The following is a 21,782-nucleotide window of genomic DNA, read 5'->3' as shown; positions in this document are numbered from 1 at the left end:
ATATATATATATATATATATATATATATATATATATATATACAGTATGCTTGGAAGCAAATACAGAGACAAATATTAAAAACAGAGGTCAGATCACAGCCATTACAGAATTACAATTTCTACGCTTTTTTTCCACTTTGGTGTTGCTGTTCAGGTCACGAAACAGTCAGACAAGAAGATTCTCACTTCTTTCTATGATGAAAGAAAAATATGAGATAGACACAAAACTAAAACACAAACAAATATACAAAAGGGAATAAATAAATAAATAAATAAATAAATAAATAAATAAATAAATAAATAAATACAATGCAATAATAGCCGAACAGCCACATGTTAATTTTCTGTGGCATCTGGCCACAACTTAAGGTGTGTATTATTATTATTATTATTATTATTATTATTATTATTATTATTATTATTATTATTTATTTATTTATTTATTTATTTATTTAGTTATTTATTTTAAGTGCCAAATCAAAGTCTGGGAATCTGTAAAGCGTTGTTGCGCTCGCTGGTCATATCAGCCGGTTAGTTTGTCAGAGTAAAATGCGTCTTGAAAAGAGCAAGTACATCTAGTTTTCCATTTCAAAATAAAACTCACCATGAATTCAGAACAGATGATGAGCTAATCGTTCGATGCACAAAGCTGATGTGTATTAATCATTTATGTAGAGATGTGGCTGTAATGCCTCACATTTAATCGTCAAAGTATTCTGGTTACATGCAGACCCTGGGCTCAGATGGGGATTTTATTGTGAAAAGATCTCTGCCATCGTACAGTTTTGCACTGTGTTTAACTTGGCAACACCGCTTCCCCGGACAGGTTCGCTCTGTGCGTTGGCAGCCAGTCTTTATCCATCTGTTTCATCCCTGGACGCGCACTGTGGAGCTCGGAAACGGAACGGAGCCGGTGAGCCAAAGCGCCTTTTTTCTGACAGCTGTAGATGCAGACACATGTGTGGTATGTTGTCTGTGCTAAAAGTTTGGATTTGGGCAACATGATCTTTGGTCCAGAATGTTTTAGGCGCACCTACTGCTGTGCTGACAGTGGAGGAAACGATACCTGTTCTTTGGAAAGTTTGAATTTTACAGATGGAAGACGAAGAGTGCTCATGGTTTGGTCTAACTTTTGGAGCCTGTGCGTAATTGCGCATACATGCATATATTACGCTAGACGAGGTTTTTTTCATTTTTTTTTTTTTTTACGCTTGTTGCTGTTAATTAAGTCCACGTTCACACATATCTCGAATAGACTAAGTATTAGGGATAAATAAGCTGTGAAATTATAATACTGTTATCATCTTTCATTGAATAGAGATGTTTCAAATTTGCATAAGGTTAGACTTAAATGATACATTACAACATAAATTATACATGTAAAAAATAAATATTCTCTAAGTTTGTTTGTGCATGTGTTTGAACTCACAATGCATATTAGTACAAAGTCCTGTTTCTTTGATATTTTTTTATGTTTTGTTTTGTCTTCACAGCCTATTAATTAATTTCATATTATGTTAAGTACAATTACTTTTAATCCTTAATCATACAACATTAAGGATTAACACTCAATTTACCCTGTAGGCTCTTATTTTTTAGAGTAAAATCATTGTAGTGTGTTCTTTAGCTATTCAGTCATAAGTTTAAAAGTAATATATAGCCCAGTCAAACTAAAACCCATCTTTAGTTTTATCTGGATTGGTTTTGAGATCTCTGCTGCTGTTGTAACAAATAAGAGGTCCAGTAATTCAAGTAAAAACAAACTGCAGCTATTATTTTGAGAAACTGAAATAGTGCTGCAACTTTATGGATGTTTTATAAATATGACTGCAACTCCTGCTGAATGACCTTGTGCTGAATGTGCCTGCCTGTCCTGCTGTTGTGACAAAGTGTGCAATATTTTCTTTGACTTATTTGTATCAATTTTTTTATTTAGATTTTTCTCCTTTTTTTTGCTGTTGAAAAATACATTTTGGCACTTTAGCCTTCCTTTCACGAAAACAAACTACTACAATATACTACAACCAATTTAGTATATTTTTGGTTTATAGTACAATAATTACATATATGTTGACATGCATAACAATTTCAGCATGGCAATTTCACTTAAGAAAACCTTAGTCTTTTGTTGGCTTTTACTTAAACCACATTTCATAGAGCAAACCACATCATCATGGTGAACACAAATTAGAGGGAACTGTCACAATAAAAAAAATAAAGCCTTTATTTCATTTGACTTTTTCTGTTGGATAGTATTTTTGTGGGCATGCCAGGAATGGATCCATCTCTGGATCATCATTCATGCCTCACAGTTTATGGTGTCTTTATTATCCCAAGAGGCATTTAGGTTTACATCTCAAAATAGGAAATGATACATAAACACAGTGACATTTTAAATTAGTTTTGGACTTGCTTCTGTGCATTGGATCGTTGTCCTACATAACAAAAATGTGTTTGAGTTTTAGGCCACAAATTGATGGCCATACATTGTCTTTGAAGATTTTTTTTTGGTAGAAAGCAGAATTCAATTACAGCAAGTTGTCAAAGTCCTGAAGCTGCAATGCATCCTAAGACCATTAAACTACTAGCTCATCTCAACTTTACTCGGTCATAAAGGTTTCCAGTAGTAATGATTAAGTACCAGTTCAGTTTTTTAGAACCTACTTTACTGGGGATCCAAACATGAGGGCTGAAAATACCACATCAGAAGACTGTCTGTCACTGATTCTGTCACAAGTGCAATTCCTCTACAATATTCTGACTTGCTATTTGTAAAAACTCACATCACCGCATTTGGAGTTTTTAAGGAGAATAGCAGACTGAGTGGAAGGTTCAACATAGTTTCCATGTCCTCCATTGTTGTGTTGTGTTTGTATCGTGTACAGTTTGCATCAGGCTGCATTTTTCACTCTGGGATTGCCCAGCTACATGACAATCCCATTCACTAGAGATACTAAACAACCTGGACTGTGGAAAGTTGAGCCAAGTCGAGGCCTTCTGCTATGGAGCTAGTGGAAAAGGGCCGGTTTGTAACTTTTACATCTGGTGTAACGGGACGCAAGACTTCCAAAAACTTCCTCTTTAGTCTTTTCAGTCCAAAGAATATTTTTCCAAAGGTCCTGGAGATCATAAAGATATTTTCAGGCATATAGATGGGCTTTTGTGTTCATTTTGGTCAACAGAGATGTTTTTGGTCTCCCATGGATGCCATTTTTGTCCTGGCTTGTTCGTTGAATCATTGCCACAGTTGTTCTGAGCTCTTTTTTGACCTAAAGTATTTAGTAGACCAGATCAGCATTTCCTGGATAGATTTACCATGTCTATGTCTTCTTCACATAGTCCTGTAAGTGGTCGTGTGACATTAATTTATGTCTTATAAGAAACAATGCAGATGATGTAAGAATTAAAACAGTTGAATGACATCAGATCAGAAGTTATTGAAAAGATTAGGAGGGAAGTCTGGAATAACGAATGCCCAGTCTTTCGAGCTGGCAGTGGATTGTTTCTAATCCATCTAAAAGCAGTACACTGTTCTTATAACATTTGTAATATAATTTCCCCCACCCCCATTGTTTCTTAGTTTTTCCTTTGCCCTTTTTCTCAAATACTGATGCTGCTCACTTTGTAATTTAGGTTTCCGATTTTGCACTTTGCTGTCTTCCGGTGTTTTGGATTGACCTTCTTCTTACCCCCTTTCTTGCTACTATTATCTGCACAATCATCACCTGCTGGGGGAAGCTAACCCCCCTCATCACGCTGAGAAAAGCACGCAGCAAGAGCCAAAAGGCCTAGAAAAATTGAATGTATACACTTTTGGATCGTTTATTGACCTCTCCGATCTCGCCTTTTCTGTATTCCTGCTGCACGTGATTCAGTAGCAGGATGCTGAAACTACAGCGAAAAGCACAATGACCTTCAGTAAAATTCTCTGAAAAGATCTGTGCTAAGATTGTGACATACTCTCTGGTTGCTGCTGCTGTCTGCCGTGCCAAAACAAATACACAGTTAATTCCCTTTTAGCTGAAGGGGAGCTTGGCATTGGTGGACGCTACCATTCCACCATTGCAAAGCAGAGCATTGCTGTTGTGTTTAACACTCTCTTGACACGCAGATAACTAACAAAATACTGTAGTTTATTGTGCTCTTCATGCCTCAGACATACCAAGTTAGGTGCAGTGGGCTTTCTTGCTGTACCCTTCATCAATGTTACAAATGTTGAAACTTGTTTTACAAAAACAGCAAAATAAATAAATACTGACATTAGAGTGATATCCCTGTATTATAGTATGTATGATAACCCCAACATTTTGTGTCACATGACCTAAATACTTTTATTTAAAAGAGAAAAGTGCAAATGATTCCATTCCCCAAGGGATATTAAATGTTGTCATAGCTCATGTCATCGTAGTGTCTTCAGAGTCGCTGTGGATGGTGATGCTGTGGGAAGGGACAATCTCTGATAACAGTCCGTCTTGCAACAAATCTGAAATATAGAAATTTCAAAGGAATACCAAAGGAAAATAGATCAAAACAATTAAAATTTAACCCATCCTTTCAAGTATTGTTGATGAAGTTGGAGGAGCGCTGTAACAATACTTTTTTAACAAGCAACACAGTCACTCGCCATATGCTTTTTTTTTTTTTTTTTTTTTTTTTTTTTACAAAGTAACTCAGATAATCTAACAAGTTGATGACTGGCTAATTAGCCAGGCTATCTTCTCACATAACACGTAACAGACAGGCAACCGTCTATTACAGTGTGCTAATCGCTAATGACAGTAGTAGTTGATGCGCCGTTAGTTTCAGTGCAGCGACTTTCCAAATTTTCAAATCTTTCTTGTGCAAAACAGAACTGAAAAGGAGCGAGATGCTGTGTTCCTAAACAAGTAAGGGAGGATATTAAACTGCTGAGATAGTGTGATGAATTATTTTAGAAGGTTGGAAATGTTTTGAACCTTGGTATATCTTGATACCAGTAAATGCTCCATGCCGGTTGCTTCAAGCTGTGTTTCGACCAAGCTGGTATCATAGACTAGTACAAGATGTGCAGGACTTTGGATGACAGGTGCAATCAAAGTGTGACTTCTATAATAAAAGGCACAAAATGTTGCCCTTCAAGACGGGTGATTCCGTTCCTGCGCCCCTCGGCCGTTGGCTGGCCCGCGGCGGTTGTTGCCCTGCGTGAGGCCGGAGGTGGCAGACTTGGCAAGGGGTCAGAGATTCTGACAGCTGCACAGAGCCCATCTCAGGGCAAGCAGGCTTTTCTTTCTCCACGAACCCCCGCGTGGTTGACTGGCAGTACCGACCGGAGGTGATGGAGAAGACTTGGCGGCAGGCCGCCTGCGTCTCAGTCTGGCAGCTGGAGAAACAAGGAGACCCGGTTTCATCTCCACATCATCGCCTCCTCTGTAAGCCCCGAGCCTAAATGAGAACAGAGAAGGCAGCGAAAAGTAAAAAAAAAAAAAAAAAAAAAATTGGGCGAGTCTGTGTTTGCACCTACAATAACATCAGGAGGTAAATTACATCAGTACATTTCAACCATTATTCAATCTAATTTTAATTTGTTATGAATTGATTTTCCTCATTAACAGAAGGCAGCAGAAGGCAGCCTAACTGCACCATGCGTACACACACTTTCAGACGCACTTGTAATGACTCACAGTAGCGCCAGTGTTGCAACGGTACGTTCACTAACACAAACACGCGTGTGCACAACGGCGCATTTATGGCATCAGGCAGCCGGTAAATGACGCTGCTCTGAGGCTGAACACTGGCTGAGTGTTTCCAGCCAGGTACACCTTCCCAAGCCCGCCACGTAAAAACAACAAAAACTAAATAAACTGCTTGTTTGGATCCAGCGGAACTCCTCAGGAAGGGCAGTGGCCGAATTACTCAATCAAAAGCATGCTTTTATAGACATCTTCCCAGAGTATACATATCTGTTTGTGTTTTGAATTGATTTTTTATTTTTTTTATTTAAATGTTTCCTGTGAGCTCTACTTTCACACCTAATGACTGCCAAAGGCCTCCACTGGACATTGTGTGGGTTACTCACCTCGCTAAAGTGTGTAACAGCCATCATAGCAACAGACGTGAGAGTGTTACTCACTTACTTACTCCGTGTCAAAATTGATTAGACGTGAGATGACTAAGTTCTCAGACTGATCCTGTGAACGTGTCAGTCCAGTTCCTGTCGTTTTCCTGGCTTTCCACTGTGAGGATTATAGAAATGATATTCAGATTAGAGTGTCCCCTTAAATTAATAATAAAACAGATAATCTCAGAGGATATTATATCAAATATTTGCTCTTTCAGAGCTAGATATGCACCAACTGCCCTCTTAAAATGTGCTTAATCCCACATAAGTCATTCAGAAAAAGTGCATTGTTTATAAAAGCATTGCTTTGAAGTGCTTCTTGCAGAATGCTCCATATATTGCACTAAACCATCTTAACATCCAAAGAGATCCAGAGTAGGTTATGCAGCATTTCTGTTTTTTGTTTTTCTTAATAAATGCTCTTTATTCAGTCTGAGGGAGCTTTAGCTATTTTGTGAACAACGTGGGCACACTTGTCTGTAGATGTGCAGAGATTGTAGACAGAAAATCCCCCAAATTTATACCTGTAATTGGAGTGAAAGTTTGTTTTAAAATGCTTAGACTTTGGGAGATAAATACAGACACAAGTGTTATGTCCTGAGTTGTTTGTAGTTATTTTTGAGGGTTTGGTTTCTCCGTATTCCTTAGTCTCATTCGTTGATTAGATCAGTCTTGTTTCAGTTTTACTTTAGTTCAGCCCTTCTTAGATTTTATAGTTATGTTTATTTCTTGTCTCTAGTTAGTACTTGTTAACCTAATTAATTAGATTTATTAGCTCTAATCATTCTTTAGTGTTAGATTCATTTCATTGTCTCTCTCTCTTTCTCTCCTCAGCCTTCCTTCTGCTCTTTCCCCTCACCCCTGCAACACATTAACCCATCAGCCCTGGTCTTTTTTATTTATTTTTTTTTTTATTTTATTCCCAGCATTCATGCTCACCGTATTTAAACCCCTCTCCTGCTCAGACTCCTAGCTGGCTCCTCCCGTTATACTCTGTTAGTTCCCCACTCTACCTTATGTTCTCCTCATGTCTCCTTGCTGGTTTTTGTCATAAGAGGATTTATGGTTCTGCCCTGGCTCCCTGTGAGTTTTGTAAGTCTTCTTTGTTCATCATCTTTTATCAAATATGCCTCATCTACAAGCTGCCTCTCCCTCTCTGCATTTATGTCCACCAATAACCACTACACACTATGACAACAAGCCACACTTTTCAGATTTTTTTATTTTTTTTATTATTATTTGAAAGCCATGCATAATTTTCCTGCCACTTCACACTTGTGCACCATTTTGCGTTTCCAGTGTGTGAATGAGTGGACTGAAGTGTGCTTCACTAATGAATTCTTAATCTGTAACTATTGGAAGGAGATGATGGTGGAAAGTTTGATGCAATTCCTGGAAGGCATAAATAGATAACTGTGTGTTTCAACGGTTATTGGTTCATGTTGAACCTGCATGTCATGTAAAAAGATCGCAGCAGATGTCAGGTATCACCTTTGCTGTAGGACATTTGATTAAGACAGTAGAAAAATGTCAAAAAATTTGAAGGCGAGGCAGTCATTTTATAAATGGATGATGTGAAACAGAGTTTTTTTTTTTTTTTTTTGGATGGTGTCATATTTTTAGCCAGGAGTTTCAGTTTTGTTTTTAGACCGACAGTCTATGTGCTTCCCCTGCTTCCAAATGCTAAAGATAACTAGCAGCCTCGGATACCTTCTGGTTAGTTCAACGGAGCAAATGGTTGAGTTTGCAACACAACCTGCGCCAAAGGAGGTCACACCAAAACATTTACATCTACGTCTCTCATTAGTTTAGTGACTTATAAACACATGATGGCTGTCCGGACAGGAACTTAATGTTGGCTCAGGTCAATGCCGAAGACAGGTTTGTGATGCCATCATTGACGTAGCTGCTGACTAAGAATTGCTCGTCAGACGGCTGTACTCTTTTATCCATTTTTGCCATCTCCTTCCAGCGAACCAGGGCTTAGCAAACTAAACTGCGGTGGCCCGGCCTTGATTAAAAGTCAGATTAGTCCCCTCTTACAATATGTGGGCTAAGCAGCTTTTGGAAAGTGAGATTGTTTATTCTTCCCGCATCAGCTTTCACACTGTTCAGCTTGAGTCATCTGTGTGCTTTTTCCAGCGGTATCTTCCGCGGCCCATTTTCTCATTTAAGGCCGAGGTGTTTTTCATTTTTCTGTTTCACGAGTGTGTGGGTGATGTGCGTTTGCTCGCTGTTTGAGGCCTCTTATCATTGGTGTCAAACTGGTGGGCTGAGAGTGGACGAGGCCAGCTCTGTGCTCTCCAAGATCGCACATTAACTCCACTTCCTCCAGTTTAAAAATCCCTCTTAGCCCTTCAGAATTCAGCTGACGCACACATTGACTCACTGATCCAGCGAGTCCGTTCTGCTTACTGCTTTGATTCACCATGTCTCTCCCCGTTTCTTAGCTGATTGGGGACTTGCAGATTCTCCAGCCCATTCATCGTTTCCTGAGTGGTGTTGAAAAGACTGTCATGTATTTTCTTAAAGACAAAATTGAACTTCGCTGTACGTGAGGGTGAACCCCACTTCGACTGCATTAGTTATCAGCTTGACTCTGTCTCTCCCAGCAGCCCAGTTCAGGTCATCACAGTCTCATGCCAGCCTGACAGGCCCTATAATTGAACCATATATTTTTCCACACTCACCGAAGGGGGACATTTCTCAGTGCGCCGCTTTAGAAAACATTTCTGTTGACAAGCCATAGGCCACTGGGCTGGGTTAACATTCACAACAAAGCTGCTGTCATAGAAGGGGTGTGATGAAAAATAGAGAGGATGGAGGAACGGATGGCTCCAGAAGAGACGTCTAAGCTTTTTCCACTAAACGAGGAAGAGGACAGACATTAAGAGCTTTCCTTAAGTGTACTCGACCTGCATGTCATCCCTTTAAACCAGGGGTCCCCAAACTTTTTCCTGCGAGGGCCACATAGCTGTTCCTTTCTCTGGTCGGGGGCGCAACAACACATTCGTGCTTTTAGATAGATTTTTACCTAGAATGCAAATGGAAAAAACCGTGAGTGAAACGGTGACTGGGACTGACTAGTATATATTCCATTGAGGGAAAGTTAGTTTCACATCTGCTCAAGAGCCCCCCTGGTGGTTGAAGAAAAATCCACATATAAACCAGAAAATACAATATATGAAAAAAAAAACACTGAATGCTCTCTAGTATGAGGAGGCAGGCCAGATCCGGCATTGTTCAAATGACATGGCGGGCCGGATCCAGCCCGCGGGCCATAGCTTGGCGACCCCTGCTTTAAACCGTATTCCCAAGACTTTCAGTCTTGAATATTTTTTTTAATCAAGATAGTTAAGGAAAACATTAATTTTCAAACAAAAAATGATATTTGCGTCTTTATCTTTACTATACCCAGGAGCTAACCTGGGTTTTATTGTTGTAATTACACAATTTAGTACCTAATCTAATATCTGTTAATCAATTTTTCAGCAAATAGAATACAATAGAAATGTCCTTCATTGTCCTTTTGAGGGGAAATTCACAGAGGTATTTTTTCTCGATGGGACAAATTCCCAGAGAATTTGTCACAAAAGTTTGTTTTTCTTTAAAATAATTTCATATCAGAAACCCATAAAACAGACTATTGCATCTCAATATGGGCCTCTAACCCAGTTTGCATTTTTTTTTCTTGTACTTTTATTTTTGTAGCTATAATTTGGCTTCAATTCAAGGTGAAAGAGATCAACTTTGATGGGACTTCTGTTATTCAGACTATGTGATGACACTCCTCCATCACGGTGAACTTTGTGAGGTAGGTCCACACCGCTTTTCCTGAGCTTGTGTTCACATCCAACCCCAGAAGCATTCCTTTGAAATCTGCTTTGAGGTAGACGGATTCCTCACAGACGGCACCTTGTTCTCCTGGTTGCTCAAGGTTGGATACACTGGGGCCTTCAGAGGGAAAGCGGCACAGGGGCCGGATCGGTAGAAGGACACACATTGGAGCTCTGTATTTTAGTATTTACCTTCCTCCTCCCACCTCAGGTGCCTTCCTGTGCTCTGCCATGTTTTTGCTGTCTCTATATGCGAGCCTTTAAGACACATAATACTAGTGTAGTGCGCTTTCTTCTAATTTCCTTGTCCAAGCTTTGATTTTCTACGGCCAGATGTTAATTTAACCAGAGTTCCTGTCTTTCTATCAAAGAGAAAAAAAAAAAAAATGTTGTAAGACTGAGGAAGCTTTTTTTGAAAGAAAAAAAAAAACAAAAAAACAGGAAGATTTTCAATCTGTTGGTACTTCTCAGGGTTTTATCTAAACCTGCTTAGTGCTTGGCTTTCAGTGTGGCAAAAGAGGTGTTACATAAATGACAGAATATCCTTGACAGCCACTTTGTGCATGCTAAAAGCCTTCTCCTGGGTTAGTGTTGATATTAATGATCCCACTCAGTGTTTTTTGAAGTGCTTGGATGTTGAGCTGCGAATCTAGGAACGAAGGAGTGGCTCTGACCTTGTCCCACTTCATGGATTTGCTCTGGTTTCTGGCTAATAGAGTACGCCCTATTCTTTCTCCCACAACATGCACTCAAAATAACTTTGGCATGCCCCATTAGGCAGTATCGTAATTGTTAACACCACATACTTTGTCCTTGGCACATATTACCTCCTTCATTTAAATGTCAATCCCAATTAAACAAGGGGGCTGAGAAGATAATTGTTTTAGCTGAGAACTAGTGTGGTGTTTCAGCTTCAGTTGACTTTATCAGGGTTTTTGGGAAGTTGCTTGCTGACTGAAATGGAACCGTGACCAACTAAACTACTTGGATTTATAGTCAATGTAAAGGGTATGTGATGTGTCCATTAGCAGTAATTCCAGATATTTTTAAATAAAAGCCTTTCATACAAATTGAGAGATGGCAGACATTGATACTAGGTCTAAAACTAGACTAGAGTTTCTCATATTCATTGTATTTCATTAAGGGATATCAGAGTGAAGGGGGTTGGATACAAATGCAATTCTGCACTTTTATGATAAATATTTGCAAAGTATATGTTTCTCCTTTCACGTTAGAATTATGGTTTACTCTGTGTTGGTCCAAATCCCAATACAGTAATCCTGTAGTTACTACATGCTAAAGTGCACCGCCTTGCTATTATCTCTCCTTAGTCTTCAAACAAGCCTTACTGATTGTTTGGCTTCTAAAACTGCTGCTGGTCCTTGTTGTCTCTGATGCAGTGACAGAATGTGACAGATGTTTAATTCCTCTTACATTGCACCAGGCCAACCAAGAGTTTCCAAGCTTTTCTCCTCTTCCATCTGTTCTTGGGTTAACCGTCATTGTCTCTCTCAGAGTATCCCACACCTAGAAGCATGCTCAACTGTGAGGGGACCCCAACTCTCTATCCCTTTAGAAAGCAATAGCGCAACCATGAGGTTCTGCACAGAGTGGTACCACCCTGGGGGTTTGGTATGTCGTGGCCCACCGCTGCACACAGAGACATGCATATGCTAAATCTATTCCCAGTAGTGCAGCGCAAAGAGGAATGCTTCCAGGTTTGAACCACTTTTTGCAGCTGGATGATAGGACTTCCAGCAGTGGAAGGTCAAGGCAAACGGGGACTGGCATCTATTTCCTCTTTGATGTTGGAACACTTAAATAAGGTATTTTCAGAGGATGATGTTCATGCTTTGTTGTTTGGGTGGTACATATTATGTGATATTCCAGTCGCTTTCTCGTTGACAATGTTCAAAGCATCAGCGGCCGCATCTAATTGCAGGTGGAGGTGCTCCTATTGGCAAGCAATAGCGGTGTTGTCATGGGGATGATGTGTGGACCTCTTTTCCTGCACTGGAGTGAATCAGTAGGTAGTGCTTGACTGCCCACCAACCAAAATGTGCAGAAGCTTTCTCTCTTGCTTTCTCGCAGACACACACGCGCACGCACATACACACACACACACACATAGCTTCTTATGTAGAACATGGCATTACCAGCAGAGAGGATGAATCAGTGCACTCTTGAGCATCTCGACGTGGAGGAGGTGCTGGAAGATAGGGTTATCTTGGTTGATCTAGTCACTTAGCGCAGGCAAGAATGAATCAGTGTTACCTGCTTTTTAAATTAGCACTCAAAGGCCACAAGTGACTCACATCATTTGCATCGCTGCTTTCTATTTTCATACTAATGCGCTGTGTGCTGAACACCAGCCTGCTAGTGTAGATTTGATAATTTTGTCTATCTTTTTATAGTATCTGTCATTCTCCATCTGTCTTTGTCTTGCTTTTCTTCACCCTTCCATCTCAACCCACCTGTCTCTTAGACCGCCGATCTTACAGCCTCCGTGTCTGTCTACTGCCATGCTCTCATGTCTCCCATCAGGACAACAGATGAGGTGAGGTACCAATAGAAATATCTCGGGGCCCCTTACCGGCCACCCAGGGAAGCAGCACAGAGGGAAGAGGTGTAGGAGGGAAGGGATTAGCACATGAAATGCTTACAAATTATAAAAAAAAATGGAGAAAGAAGGTACTGCATTGTGAAGACAAGACTTCATGATCATGCTGAAAGCTTTTTCCAGCACATGAACCCAAGCACTCGCTGCATCACTTCTCCTGCTTTCCATCCTTCTTTTTTGTGGCACAGCTGTCCCATCATTCAGCCTGCCATGCTTTTTCAGCACTTCTGAGAGGCCATTCCTTTTCTCTGCCTCCTGCCTGGTCTATAGCTCTTACGATTGTTTTGTAGATTACATAATATAGTGTTCTACACTGGTGTTGAAAGCAGTTGGGTGTTTGTATCTAATTCAGTTTAGTTACTTTCTGCGTTCAGATGTAAAACAATTCTGAGAATGGTGTAGTGGTACCAAGGGTTTTTCTGCCAATGCTGTAATTATAACACAGCTTCCAGACCCTGCTAAAAGTCTGTTTTTATTGATAAACAACCTAATGTGCTACCACCAGAAGGTGCACTTTCAACAGTTTTTCAAAATGTTTAAATTCTTGCTCATTAGAGCTTAGATGTTTTCTGCAGGATTATGGAAATTGGGAGCATCATTGCTGTGCCACACATGTCCACAACACATATTCTCAGCTATAGTACCACAAGCTAAAATGGATTTAAATTGGGCATGCACATTCTACTTTCAAACCACTTTTCTTTTTTTTGTCTAAGTAAGACATGTAAAACACAACAAAATAAATTAATCTTCTGCCACTAAAAGGGTTCTTCATCTGTGTCCTTTTTTTCCTCGTTTGGAAGAGAGTGAAGGATTGAGCCACCAAAAGAGTGGCTCAACTCTACCATGTTGTTATCACGTCTAAAAAATAAGGCCGAGGTTGAGGGAATCTTGTTTCGAGTTTTCTTCAGTCAATAAAGAAACAATGTACTTTTATGCGAAGACATTTGTCCAAGCTCTAGTGTGCCTCGAGCATGATGGTTTGGCTTTAATTACATGGAGTGTCCAATGATTCGAGGAAAGCACAGTGGAATCCTAATGACTGTAACGATTATCTCTGTGGCCAGAGGAGCTGTTTGCCCGACTGGACTGTGGTGCCTGTTTTCTGCAGTTCATCCTGAAAGTAGCTGTAGCTCTTATCTAGACTAAAGCTGAAAAGCACAATGCTTTTACTTTTGTCATTTATGTGAGTCTTCATTTATGGGTTTACACTCAAATATATGCGATGGTTTACCTGCTAGATTCAAGGTTCTTGAACTCCATCACTGTTTTGTAAAATACTACACAAAAAAAAAAAAAAAAAAAAAAAAAAAAAATAAAGGCTTTTCCTTATCTGAAGGTAGGGGGAATTCTGCTTTTAGTAACAACATATGTGTATTTTAATTTAGACCTTTAGTTTATATTTGTAGTGTGGCTTGTGATGGTTTTGTCCATAAATAAGATTAATTTTTAAAACTCTGTTGCTAATGAAAAACAAAAAAATATGGTCATATACAGATTTATGACTGATGTCAAAACTTAAAATAACAACAACATATGTAAATATATCTATCTTGCCTTCCTGATGAGAGTGGTAATTGTTTGTGTTTGGAGCGGAGGTGGACAATTTGGAAAAGCAAATATTATTCAATGTTTAACCAATTCAAAGTGATTAAATGATTTGGATTTCTAAAAGTACGATCCAATCCAAAAGAGTCTCTACAAGGGACAGGAACCAGTCTATGGTGTCTGATGGATTAGGTACTTCATCTATTTCTGTACATCCACATAAAAATAGACTGAAATTCAGCAGATTATATTGTTTATGAAAAAATAAGTGATAGAAATCCCTCCATGTTAAGTAGCCTTTAAAAATCTCTCCTTAGAAATTTGACAGCTTTTCCTTTCTAAATGTCCGTGCTTCTCCGTTTAAGTGTAAGACAGCACGGCTAAATTAGGACCAAGCTTATTAAATAAGTGAGCCTCTAAATTACAACAGACTGGTCTTCCATGCATGGTTGACTGTCAGGGTCCATTCCCCTCCACCCTCAGAGAAAAAACAAACACAACAGGGAGGGGCTGTGCGGCACTTTCAGAAAGTGACCTTAACTAACGCCAATATTTTTAGAGCACGATTTAACATGTTGATGAACTCCATGGACGTATGTGTTTTTCTAACATTATGTTGGTCCCAACTGTAAACTATTAATTCTTGCAACCTTTTACCTACTGTGACCAAATTGTGACCAAACGAGCAAATCAAGGAAATATATGTTGTCAATAGAAAATTTTTGCAGACATATAGTTGAAATCAAATGTTTACATACGCTGCATAAAAAGGTCCACAACCTTTTCCTCTTTCTGACATTCAGTCAAAGTAAGCTAAGCATTTTGTAAATGCCAGAACAATTTAAAGGCATAATAATCACGGAGAATATAAACTTATGAATTGAAAGAAAGTAACAAATTCCTTAAAGTATAATGCCTCTTATTCTGGCATTTAGCTAATCGAAGCAAATGTTCAGTTCTTTAGAATTTTGATGCAGCGGGTTGTGTTTCCACTTTAGATGCCCAAATCTTCTGTTCTTAGTGTTCTAGCATGGATTTGGTTTATTTCCAGTAGGATGTAACTTCAACTTGTCCCAAGTTTCTTTGCCAGTTTACTTGCACATTTTGCATTGAGACATTACTAGCTGATCATTTTTATCCTATCAAGGTTCTGAGGTGAAGAGCATAAAAATACTAACTTAAAGGGAAGCCATTGAAAGGTATACTCAGAACACCAACACATTCTAACACATGTAGGATTGCTACCCTACATGTGCTAATAAGGCCGTTCGAGTGTTTGAATCAGCTGTGTTGGAGCAGAAAAATATCTAAACCATGCAGGACACCGTCGTTTAAGGACTGAGTGGGCTCCCTAACGAGAGAGTGACAAAATGTGACCTTGCTTGCTGCCCTTCTCCTCCCATGCTATCTCAAGTTAACTTTTCAATTTAAGTTTGATTTTATAACCTTGTAGCTGTTCAGTGACTGACTCATTGCAATGTGACATCACAATTTTATACTTAAGGGCAAGACATATCGAACACTCTGCCCACTAACTCACTACATATCTTTTTTTTTTTCTTTCCATTCCTGAATAAGGCTAAGCATCAGTCACATCAGTTCTCTGGCCTGTGGTGTGTGTGACGCATCAAGCTGCTCTCATCTCTGTTAAGGAAGAAAAATAAATAAATAATGTGAGACAGCAACAAATATGCTGGCAGGCCATCGACTAAAAAGGCTGTCTGTATGAATCAGATATTTTTTCCAGGCAGGGTCCTTGGCAGCCCATGTTTAGACTTGTTTGGATTTTACTTTACATTAAGACAGATTGATCAACATTCTGTGTGTGTAAGCTTTACATTATTTGGGTAGAGTAAGTCACATCACTTCTGTCCAGGTTGGTAACTGATTGGCAAATTTACACATTAACTATGTGTATTTTTTTTTAAAAAAATATAAACACTAAAATATACCAAAAAGGTTTTGTGTTTCCACGTACCACATTTGAGAAGTAATTTAGCTTGAACCGTAAGAATAAGAAGCTTCGACCAAGTTCTTGGAAAGTCTGTCTTGTGAGAATGATTATCCCTACGTCTGCTGGCATATAAATATAGATTATTTATTTTCACTTGCAAAAATCAAAGAGCTATTTTAAGAAATAGTCATGTTTATCCAAGTCTATCTGCAGGCTCTCAGAGCCAGACATTATGCCTTAATTTGATCTCATGCAGCCACATACACAAACTGTAATTCCCATGAAAAATAATTTGAGTGACGCAATCCTTGCTTAATCCTTTGTGGTTGTGTATGACTGTGTGCATCTCCTGCATGTGTATAAACTTAAGCTAAACTAATCCTCTAAAATGCTTGAGATTAGGGTTTTTTTTTTTTGTTTTTTTTTTTTTGTTTTGACAGTGTGGAGGAGTTGAGCATCCATGACTCACAGATGACTTCTGGATGAAGGTGGGAAAAGAGTCTGAATTACAGTGACGGTCATACTTATCGGTAGCCCAGATTTGTAAAAAGGAAAACAATTATCTTTTTTTGAGCATCATTTCAAACTGAAAATTAAAAAAAAAATCAACCTTTAAGTACATTTGTACAGCTGATAAAAAAAATAAAAAAAATCCTATGTTAAATACTTTGCTAATTCTTTATCTATTTGTGAATACTCAGCACTTAAAGCATAATTATTGGTACCCTAACAATCCATCCATCCATTCTTAAAATAAAACTAACAAAACAAATATTATCTCCTCCTACTATTTCAAAGTTGAACTTGCTGGAATGAAACACTCCCATATTTCTTTGGCATAAAGATGCACATGTTTAAATAGGTGGTCAAGGGTTCATTATGCTGTGGGCCACTTTTGCTTCCAGCGCTTCTGAAATGTCGTTGGCATGTATAACATCACAATTTTTATTTGTTTACTTAAAGTAAATGCAAATCGCCTTCACTCTTCAAAAAGACTCAGAATAGGTCTTCATTTGATCTTTAAATGGGTGATAATCCAAAAAAAATATGGCCAGAGCAATAGAGAAATGTCTTGCCAGACCCAAAATCTGCACTCTTCTATGACCGTCCCAGACTCCAAATCTAAGAAGTGTCCTGAAGAGACGAGAGAACAAGAGTGGAACAAAGACTCCACACTAAATCTAGAGAGATTGTACAAAAAAAAAAAAAAAAAAATGGTTAAACATCCCTGATATGAAGTTGTTCAGTCAGATTTACTAATAATTCTTCCCATGACTAACAAGATGGGTTTTTGAAGAAACACTCTTTGTAAAATTGTTACTGCAAAGGAGATAAGATCAGTTTATATATATATATATATATATACATCTGTACCCAATAAATATGGCAGCCACTGTAAGTGCTCAGTGTTTTTCTCACTGGTGACTGATTATAGATTATTGTGATCTTTGTCATATTTTAATTCTCTAATGCAACACGTCGTTCCACGTAAATGAGGAAGCAGAAACCTCTGGATACATAATCCATACAATCCGTATCAATTAAACCTGCGTGTCTCAGGTATTTTATCTCTCACACTAAACAACAGGTGCTCTATCTTTTGCCTGATGAGTTAATCAGGACGACTAAGTGACAACAGATGAGGTGGAAAATGGTTTGAATTGCATGCAAAGCCTTTATAGGCCTGTAAGCCACTGACCTTTACTTGGAAGGTCACCCACAGTATAAAGTGTGTGCTCTTTATCGTTTGGAAGCATGCATGTTGTGTGTGCCCGGCATTATATCCACCCATTAACAAAACCACAGTTACCTTAAATCTCTTGTAAGCAAAAGTCTCACAGTGAGTTCATCTGTTTACTCAGGATGAAGAGACACGTTAGCACTGCAACATAAGCGCAAGAATAGAAAGAACAATGTCAGAGGGAGAAGATGGAAACAAGGATGTCCTAAGAGAGCCAAGCTATGTACAGGCTGTTTTTTTGAGTGATGTCTAATCAGCGCATCTCTGCCCTCTGAGCCAAAGATGTACTGGATGAGAAAAGCAATAGATCAGTATCTTAAGGACATTTTGCCCCTACACTCATCACAGGCTATAAAGGGCTCTGACTTTAAGTTTTCAACCTTTTCTTGTCTTTCACTTTTCACATCCCTTCTTTGTCCATTTCCTTCATTTCTATCCTCTGACCCCTTTCTCTCTTGCCATCAATGGCCAGGTGGTCGAGGTTACATTATCCTCATGATTAACATATGGTAAATAATCTATCCTGTGAGGACATTCCTGTTGAGGATGAGGGAAAAGGTAAAATATCTGCAGTCTAGCACAGTTTAAAATCTGTGCTTCTGCCTCACAATGTGTTTAAATGCATTTTTTCTGCCTCAATAGCTGCCCGCGAAGCACCTCAAGACCTGCTCATCGGCTCAGTACCTTGTACCTGGTAGTTTTTGCACAATATGCTCAGAGATGAACTTCAAGTTTAGGAAGAATTTAATTTAAAATAACATATTTGTAGCACTACATGTTGACATGTCTGATATGTGTGGAGATGATAAATTCTGACCAAAAGGTTTTAAAGGGAATGGGTACCATAGCTGTAAAACATCCTGAAAAAAAATAGAAATTTCAAAGATATCACACTTTTAAGGGGAAAATCTTGGAATAAAACTATCATGAAGATTAGAGCATTTCTGGTGGACCTACAAACTATTTCTTATCAGCCGGTGTTTTAATAAAGTGGGTGTTGAAATCTTTACTAGGAAATGTCTTAGACACAACATAAGTGGGATATAAGTTTGCAAAAAAACAAACAAGCTCACTTGAGAAAGAAGCTCTAATATTGACCCTAACTATGACAAGCAACTTTTGTGCCTATATTGTTGGCCATAATGCAGAAAAAAACAGTGAAATCACCCTTGTTACCTCTTTTTGCTTTTGTTTTTTGTTTTTTTTGTTTTTTGTTTTTTTACTCCTGGATACCAAAACTGCTAAAATAAATAAAATCACATTCTGACTTGATAAGGATTCACAAAACTGACCTCTGAACAGATATAATGACGTTTTAATAAAGCATCCTCTGCCCTTTGCCATCAGTAAAGAAGAATCCAACCTACATATTTACAATTTAAATGATTAAAATTCACTATTGGCATAATGAATTTAGTTTGCGTTTTTAGAACAAAGACTTCTACACACATGTAGAAACATAGACAAAAAAAAAAAATCTCAAATGACCCTACAATCTACTCATAAGTCAAACGTATAAGTGTAGCCCATGTGATGAGTGGAGCGACTGTCCTTTGCGGAGGAGAGGGGGTAATTCTCTTTCACGCATCATTAGCCCTCCTCATCCTCTTGTGTGCATATGTGTTCGCCATCTGCTGCAGCCAATCAGAGCAGCTCATCAGTCCTGGACCACTCCAACTCCACTTGCTGTGTGATGGCATCTTATTGCTATCCCATCTCTGAGCATGAACCAGGCATGGTTTTTTTTCACCCATTATGTTCTTCTTCCTTCCTCCATACTTCCTTTTCTTTCTTTGACGGAGCGGTACAATCAAAGTCCCTCGTGTTTCGAAGAGGTGGTCCATTTGGTTTTGGAAAAGTGATTTCATTTCTCCTCTCCCACTCAACAACCTCTGCTCCTGTTATCATTTGTGGCGCAAAATAGGTTGTAATGGCCACGCCATTGCTTTCTCCCAATGGACGATTGTGACTGAATGAGTTTGTGAGTAATGGGGTGATAATGGCGTAATAGGTAGAAGAATTAATGTGTGCTTCCTGTCAATGGACAGATCATTTGTGAGCTGGGTAGTTATGGTGAACATGCGGAAATCTTTTCACTTTCATTTTGGACGTAAAGAGAACCTTTTATTTCTCTGCCTTTTTTTATCTACCTTGACATTTTCAGTGATTACCTTGACAGCGTCAACCATCATAATTACTGTGCTTGTTTTGCATCAGTAATCCAATGTTTCTTTTTTTTTCTCTCTGACCTGGTTGATGTAATGATGGATGTGAATAAATTGTAGATATTCCTGTAATGGCTGTGAGTGAGCTCGAGCTGAAAGTCTCTCCCAAATTTAGACAAAATGATAATTGCTGTGAGCAGAATGAGCATATGGGCAACATATGTGTAGCTCACACTGCAGAAGAGTGTTAAATGTTAAAAAATATCACACTTTGTTTTTCTCTAATGAAGATTCACAACTAACAAACTGCACTCTGTAAATCCAATATGCAACAAATAAATAGCAGTTACCCAAGTGTTTCAGTGTCATAGAGGGGTCATTAAATCAATGACAGGAGTAACCTGAGGAGTTATGTGAAACTGGGACCTGCTTTAAAAACTTTAGGATTGGCCAATGCTATTTTGTAAGTTTTTTTTTTTTTTTTTGTAAATTTCTTACTTGTGTGCGTTCTGAACAAAACAATTTCAAATGACAATCGGCAACTATTGTGTAATCACAGCAAAAATGAAGTATATTTTCTATCGGTGCTGTGGTTTTAAACAGTAATTGATCTTTTGTTTCCATGTGTTACTAAAACTTCAGTTACACGCAGAGTCCTTGATATTAGTACTAAATGCACAACACAAAACTACGTTAAATCACTGGTATGCACAAAATATGCTAAACCTTAGAATATGACACAGGGCGTACTTTCTTTTTTATGGATTATTGGCTTTATCTGGTGTACCATGGATGTGGACCGTGTTAATTTAGGTGCAAGAATTTAGGTAGAATATCTTCTAGCGAATAGAAACACACAGTGACTTGGATCAGTAATTTTAATCTGATTACTGGTTTGGAAATGATAATGCAGTAGGTCATATATAGGTATATTTTGATGCTGCCAGTGCGTGTAGCCCTCAAATGTATTATAGAGGAACGTGGTATAACGTTTTCTTCTGTCTGTGATCGGATTTTTTTTACCTCACATTTTGGGCAGGGTAGCAATAAACAATATGAAGTTTATTGCTGTTTTTTTTTTTTTTCAGGTATCTGTGATTGCATTTTCTGTTATTATTATGATTAATGTGGCTGATCTATCCAAACATCTTTGCTGGTGAAGTTAAAGAGGAGCTCTTTGAAATCATTAAACAGTTGATTCCTTAATCAGGATTAGCGGCGGGTGGAGGATGTTGTCTCACTCATACTGATTTTTTTAACAGCTGGAGGGCTGAAAGACTCAGGCCAGATTTGATTTTTGACAGCTATTAAAAAGTCAACAAAATGATCAGCCCACACACTGGTTGATAAGATGTTGTCAGATTTCTCTTGACAGGATACTTGTGGGACGGATGAAGTGGGCATTATGACTAACTAATCTCATCCCTAATTAGAGCAAAGATGGACAGCTCCAGACTTATTTGGGTTTTCAATTCTCTCCCTGTACTAAGCATGACCTGAGCAATCCTTGGCTTTTCCAAATAATGTGGCCTGAGAAGTATGTCCTTGAGGGTTTCATTTTTTTCTCTTTTCTTGGTCTCAGGTCAAGATTGACTTCAGACTTCAAGGATACGTGTTTAGTGTTTAGTAATTAATTTTTCTGTCTCCATTTCCCTATGCAAAAACCTGAAGTTATTTTACTGCATTATCCAAATATTAATCGATGTCTGATAAACTGAAAGATCAAACTCTTTGCAAACAGCTTGTTCGAGTTAATTATTTTTTAAGGTGATTGAAACTTTATCGTCTCAGGAAGGAGCAGTGAGCCGCAGACGTCGTTCAG

At 38.6% G+C, this 21,782-nt stretch overlaps 1 protein-coding gene across 1 annotated transcript in view; it reads left to right on the top strand.

Moving 5' to 3' along the window:
• Positions 1 to 807: 807 nt before the first annotated feature.
• znf385c (zinc finger protein 385C) overlaps positions 808 to 21,782 on the top strand; it is a 150,807-nt gene continuing 129,832 nt past the window's right edge. The window contains exon 1 of the mRNA XM_015037846.1: positions 808 to 912. The gene's annotated coding sequence lies outside the window, so the exon portion shown is untranslated. The remainder of the gene's footprint in view (positions 913 to 21,782) is intronic.

Source organism: Poecilia latipinna, unplaced genomic scaffold (genome assembly GCF_001443285.1).
Source record: "Poecilia latipinna isolate Pla-1442-1.1 unplaced genomic scaffold, P_latipinna-1.0 Scaffold420, whole genome shotgun sequence".
Classification (NCBI taxonomy): Eukaryota; Metazoa; Chordata; class Actinopteri; order Cyprinodontiformes; family Poeciliidae; genus Poecilia; species Poecilia latipinna.
Note: the sequence above shows the minus strand (reverse complement) of the source record. Positions and strands in the feature narration are given on the sequence as shown.